General features: G+C 41.8%; 1 protein-coding gene across 1 annotated transcript in view; it reads left to right on the top strand.

Moving 5' to 3' along the window:
• Positions 1–347: 347 nt before the first annotated feature.
• Positions 348–6,000, top strand: part of OPN5 (opsin 5) — a 29,078-nt gene continuing 23,425 nt past the window's right edge. The window contains exon 1 of the mRNA XM_032683199.1: positions 348–416. The gene's annotated coding sequence lies outside the window, so the exon portion shown is untranslated. The remainder of the gene's footprint in view (positions 417–6,000) is intronic.

Raw genomic sequence — 6,000 nt, 5'->3', positions numbered from 1 at the left:
CTGGGTTTGGCTTATGCCCCTTCCTCTTCCAGTGGTACACTCCCAGGGTCCCTCTCTGAGGTGTCAGTGCTCTTTGGAAAGCTGATTCACACGGTCAGAGGGGCAGGATACTCCGGAGAGTGAATTTCAGGGGGTGAGATGGATGATCTACAGCAGCACCACTGGGAAGAGTGACAGAGGGAGGAACAGCACAGCATCCAGAGTCTGGGAGTCCGAGTTGGGAAGGAGGAAAACGAGAGAGATCTCCTTGTACTGAGGAACAGAATGATTTTTCCTTCTTCCTCTTGAATTCTAAAACTTGAAACACCAAGGGCACTGTGGATTTATGCTTTTAGCAGTCACTCTGGTCCAGACATTGAAATAAAAGCAGCTGTGGAGCTCTAGGGGGGATGCTCTATGCAGAGTTCATTAATAAGGTACGTCCTATTTCTCTTTCTGTTCTTGTAAGATGTTGAAACTGTAGGTGTGTACATGCAAAAGAATATACAGGTGCAAAATGGCATGCATAGATACGCATCTAGGTGCTTATAATATGTATTTTCACTGTATTCTTAATTTAGGTCCATTTTCATATTAGCTTCACTGATATTTAGTTTCACAGAATCCTTTTGATTGCCATTCTACTTTTCTTATCCTTCCTGCAGAATAAAATGTTTCACCATAGGATTAAAGATTTTAGAGTGCAGCCTTTAGAAATGTACCTGAGAAATTCAGAAATATTTTCTGAGAGTTTTGATATTGCATGGTGTCATTTGTTTTCTTTCCTCTGCCCCTTCTGATGTTATTAGAGTCTCCAGGCATATGTGATATAACCAGGAATAATTTCATGGTGTAACAGGACTTGCCAGTGTAATAGCATTTTGATAAATATTATCCTTTTCAGACTGGTGCTTTCTTTAATCTTTTTGGAATTCTGCACAAATATGGCATTGCTTTTATTAAAATATGAGTTTGGAAGAGAACTGATCATTTGTGCCTTTGGACAATATTAGGAGCCTAAAACACTGATTATTTGATACGGATTATGTGACTGCTATTTATTTTATACTGATTATTGGTTAATTTCAAAGTAAGAAATTAATATCCCAAAGCACTCTCTTACAACAAGAGAGAAAGTATTTGCAGAAACTGTGTTCAACTCCCTTGTTCATAGACAGAAGGGAATTGCCTGGAGTTGTACAACTCCAGACAAGAAGTCAGCATAGTGCTGTGATGGCACTTTGCACCAAAGAAAATCCAGTTCTTTGAACTTAGCAGAACTCTAAGCTGCATTTAATTGTAAAATAGTCCTGAAGTGCTCATCTAAGAGTCAGGGATCAGCACATCCTTGTATTTGCTCGCAGTTGGAGACTGTTTCTTTGCTGAGCAGGATGCAGCACCCTCTCTGGGTGCCTGGCTGCACCCCAGTTTGCAGTGCTCAACCACCTCAGTCTAAAACAGGCGGCAAATGGACAATTCTAACATCAGTCTCAGCCTGCAGTCTCAGCCTGCAGGAGAAGATCCAGCAGAGAGAGCAAGGGAAAGGGAATCAGCGTTTCCAAGTTACATTCCCAACCTCTGACTCGTTATATGACTGCACATAGATCACCAAGCTGCTCTAATTAAGTTTATGAGCTGGAAGATAGTTGTGCATTACTCCAGGCCTTATGTTTTACATGAGAAAGGAACAGATGGGATTTCATATGTTGGTCTGCAAGGAAGCCACTTGTTTCTCCCTGGGACAGGGTCAGGCTTTTGTGTGTCTCTAGGACACTTCTGTAATGGACAAATGGACAGTGATGTCGAAACAGAGGGAGAGGATTTTTTGTACAATAGGAAACCTCTACCAAAAAGTGTTCTGGGAGCCTAAACTGAAATTGCAGGTTCTGTATCTCATGAACTGTCATTGCTTTTCTGTTCTTCTTCAGCTGGTCTTGTTTTCATGGCTTTTCCTTGTTGCTTGTCCTCCTGTGGTGCTACAATCGGGGTACTGTTTTCTTGGTTAAAATGCCACTTACTGGGTTACTGAGACTATTTTTCATCCTCTCTAAATGATGCTCAGTTGTGACTGCTTTTCATTTTCTTCTAGACCATCTCTGCTGATTATGTAGCTCCCATACTTGAGTGGTACACGCTTTTTTCACAAGTCAACCTCAGGAAAGCAGGAGTGTGAAATGCTTTATTTGCTGCTGTGCTGTTGATGCCATAGAAATACTCAATAAAAGCTTTGCAGCCTCTCCAGATCCTGTGAAATGTCTGTCTCTTTTCTTTAAGTTTGTTTTGACTTAGGTCTATAGAGACAGCCAAGTTCCCTCTGAAATATTAGGAAAGGGGTAGAGCCAGATATTGGGCCAATTACTCTGCTGCAGCAGGTTCACACAGCTGATCTGCTCACTACTAGGACTCCTAGGAAAACTGTTGCAAAAAAATATGGTTCTGTCTTCCCCAAACAAGAGCAAGGGTGGGTGTCCTGAAATTTGTAAACAAGGTGAGCTCAAACATGGATGAAGGAAATTCTGATGTGTCAGAGGGCTCCCTGATACAGTGAGGATACAGTGGGAATACGGATCTTTTTCTCCTAACAGGCTGGCTCTCGACTTTGAGGAACTTTGCAAAGAGTGCTCAGATCCAGAGATGAATTTTTAATCTAAGCAGGGTCCCTGGTATAATGTGCTTTGCTTCTTGGGCAAGCTGTGGATGCATTTCAGGTGCTACCAGCCTGGCAAGGTCACTGGCAGTGTCCTCTGCTGTGGGCACTGGCTGTTGTTGTGGTGTTGGTGTGTACAGTGCTTTGCAGTTAGGTTGGTTTTATGGACCAAAACCCAAGCAGAAGGAAATCTTGTTGTTGTTTATCAAATGTTTACATTTACATGGTTCTTCATCTTAATTTCCCAAACTGAGTTTTTCTCAGTGCTTCTTGAACACCTTCTATTCGCCAAATAAAGTAATGTTTGTATTTGAATTCAAGTTCTTCTGAATTTATCTTATTGAGATCCTCTCATCTTCCTGCACCTGGAGTTCTTGAAGCTCATGTATATTTTGTGATATAATATCATGGCGAATTTCAATTTCTTTTTTAGTCATTAAAAAACACAGTTGATGCCCAATTCTTGCCAAAGCAGTGACACCAGTCAATATACTACTACCCTTGTCCATGTGTGTTCCCTGTTCAAGGCACTCGAATTTCCCTCCCTTGTGTGCAGCCCTGTTCATAATCTGTCTTGCATTAACAGGGCTTTTATCAAGGCTGAATTCAACAGATTATTGAATCTCCACTAATCACATCCCTAAAATATTGAAATTAATCCCTAATATTATTCATCCCCAAAAAGAATCTACCTATATCAGATATTAAGGATCTGGGAGGAAAATTAGTTTTTTCTGGTCTAATGATGTAAGGTGTTTAACAGGTGAATGGTCTCAAGTTTCATTCTCTGAGAATTTTACTTAACCTCGGAAAGCTGTGAAATTTCCATGGTTAGGAATAGGCTGGACACTCATCAGTAGCAGCAAAACCAGAATTTATTCTTCTGTGAAATCAGACAGGGAATATATGTTTGCTTGATGTACTCTCCAGCCTGTTTTTCAGTCATAAAGGTTGTAATGATCATATGCCACAATCTCATTTCTCAGTTGTCTGCCTTCTCCAGGGTGTGACACTCCAGTCACCACTCACAATTACCATTGAGCATCGTGGTTCTGGGCTCTGGGAAACCACATGCAGGGGGGTCTATTAACAGCCAGAGTGAGGATGTAAGAGATTTATCTGCCTGTTCAGAGATGGCTATTGTGAAGGCTGCTTCTCTACCCATCTCGCTCAAATATACAGCTGTTTTCAGAAGAAGGAATTTTTCCACCTTTTGCATGCCCTAGCAGCTTCAGATGCTGCTCCTGGACAAAAATACATATCTGGCCAGTGGCGGGGATATTAGGAGGCACTACACCACAGAGATCATTATTTATTAATTGTATTATTGAGCTATAGGAAAACAAATCCACAAATATATTGTATAATTCAGATGACTTTAGGCTTCTGAATGTTGTTACATGCCCTCTGGATATTGAAGACTAACTGTATAAATTTGGAAAACAATAATGTTTGTGGTTTTTCACATCAAAAATTGAAAATATAACAGGCTGCCGAGATGAATCTGAAATTTCAGTTTTGATCTCTCTTTTGTAAAGAAATCAGTTTTCCTCTGAAGATGCTATACTGTGGAAAAAAAGCCCACAGCTTCAGGTCTCTGAGTTTTCCATCACCTGCAAAATCATAATCTGTTGTTGCTGGAGCTACGAAGTTAATTTGTGCTTCACAAAAGCATTGATGCCTCCACAATTCTTAGGACACCTTGTGGTTTATAATAATTTTCCAAAACAGCTGAACATATTTTTCTTCCTCGGATCACTGACTTGGGAGCCATTACACCAGAACACATTAGTCCATTGTCCCACCTCCTCTGTAGATGCAAATTCACTCTGTTTCTCTTCAGGGGGAAGAGGGTTAGCAATTTGCTGAAAATTGCCCATCAAGTCGAAGAAGGGATGAGACTCAGCAGGACCCAGGGGGTTGCTCTCTACTTGGTTCTCCAGACCTTTCTGTTCCCTCAGGAGATCAGGGAACTGTGAGAATTTCCATCAGAAGATGGGAAAACAGATGGGCTAGTATGGAAAAGATGGACAGTGGCCAAGTCATGATGTGTGATGAAATATAAATGGACAAAAACACAGACTGGACAGGCTTGCAACTGCTGAGGTAGCAGTTACTGTGAAGATTTTTTCTTCTCCAGGTGATGTTGTATATGCAGATGGGACCTAAAGGCTCACAGGCTGAACTTTTTGGGGGGCATGGAAAGTCTCATGCTGTGTCTGCAGTGAGCCAGCACCAAGGGGTCTAAAAAACCCTGAATACAAATGTCAGTGCCTGATAAATAAGGGAAATACACTGACAGGGGCAGGTTTAGATTAGATATTAGGGAGATTACCCAGAGAAGCTGTGGATGCCCTATTCCTGGAAGTGTTCAAGAACAGGTTGGATGGGGCTCTGAGCAACTTGGTCTAGCAGAAGGTGCCCCTGCCCATGGCAGGAGGTTTGGAATGAGATGATCTTTTAGGTCCCTTCCAACTGAAACCATTTCATGATTCTATGATAAATGACAGGGAATGGTCAAGTCCATTTGGTTGCTGCCACTCAACTACTGCAAAATGTCATGCTTTTGACAATCTGGGGTGAAAATTCCCAGGATTTGCCTAAATCTGAGGAAAAGCATCAGCTGCTTTGCAAGAACAATCAAGATTTTTTCTCCCCTCTCCTTCAGTGCCCTCTCTGTAAGAGGAAGGGATCAGCAAGGTTACCACTATTCTGTGGTCAGCTTCTTTCCTGAAAGAGGTGAGGATGTAGTTTCCTGCCCTTCCTCAGGGTAAGAAGAGCCTGGCTGAGCCATGAAAGACATGTTGAAACACCCCAATGAGAGATGAGGAAAGAGCAGAGAGCAAAATTGATGTAGGGCTGGCAAAGCTGCATTCATGAGACCCAACAAAAATCCTCAAATAATTTTTTCCTTTAATTTCAGGAGTTCTGAGGCTTGATATTGACATTTTATAGTGTCTGGGTGATGATTTTTGATCTCCTGAGGTTGGCTAGAGTTGAACAGTTCCATTTTAAAGAATGTATTATTTAAAAGCAGAATTGTTTGTATTAATTAAAGATGAGTGTCTGCAGCACAGATAGAAGCACGAGTCCATTTCTAAGAAGCAGCAGGTTGGTTTCTTTTGTTGTGGTTTGAAATCTGTTTTCACAGGCACAGGGGGCCTTTCCTCATGGAATGTGCTGGAAAGATGGTCTGTAGATGAGCTAGATGGTAGGCTGTGGTGCAGTGCTTTCTGCTCCCACACTTTGGACATTGGAGACCTACTGCAGTGTGGAATCACTTGGTCTTGTGAAGCAGCAAGAACAAACCAGTCCCTGATAACTGGATTATTTCCCAGTGCTTGTCCAAGTGTGCCTGCCACAGCAGATGAAGC

The sequence above is a fragment of the Chiroxiphia lanceolata genome, chromosome 3 (assembly GCF_009829145.1).
Source record: "Chiroxiphia lanceolata isolate bChiLan1 chromosome 3, bChiLan1.pri, whole genome shotgun sequence".
Taxonomy (NCBI): domain Eukaryota; kingdom Metazoa; phylum Chordata; class Aves; order Passeriformes; family Pipridae; genus Chiroxiphia; species Chiroxiphia lanceolata.
This window is presented reverse-complemented; position numbering and strand designations above follow the sequence as displayed.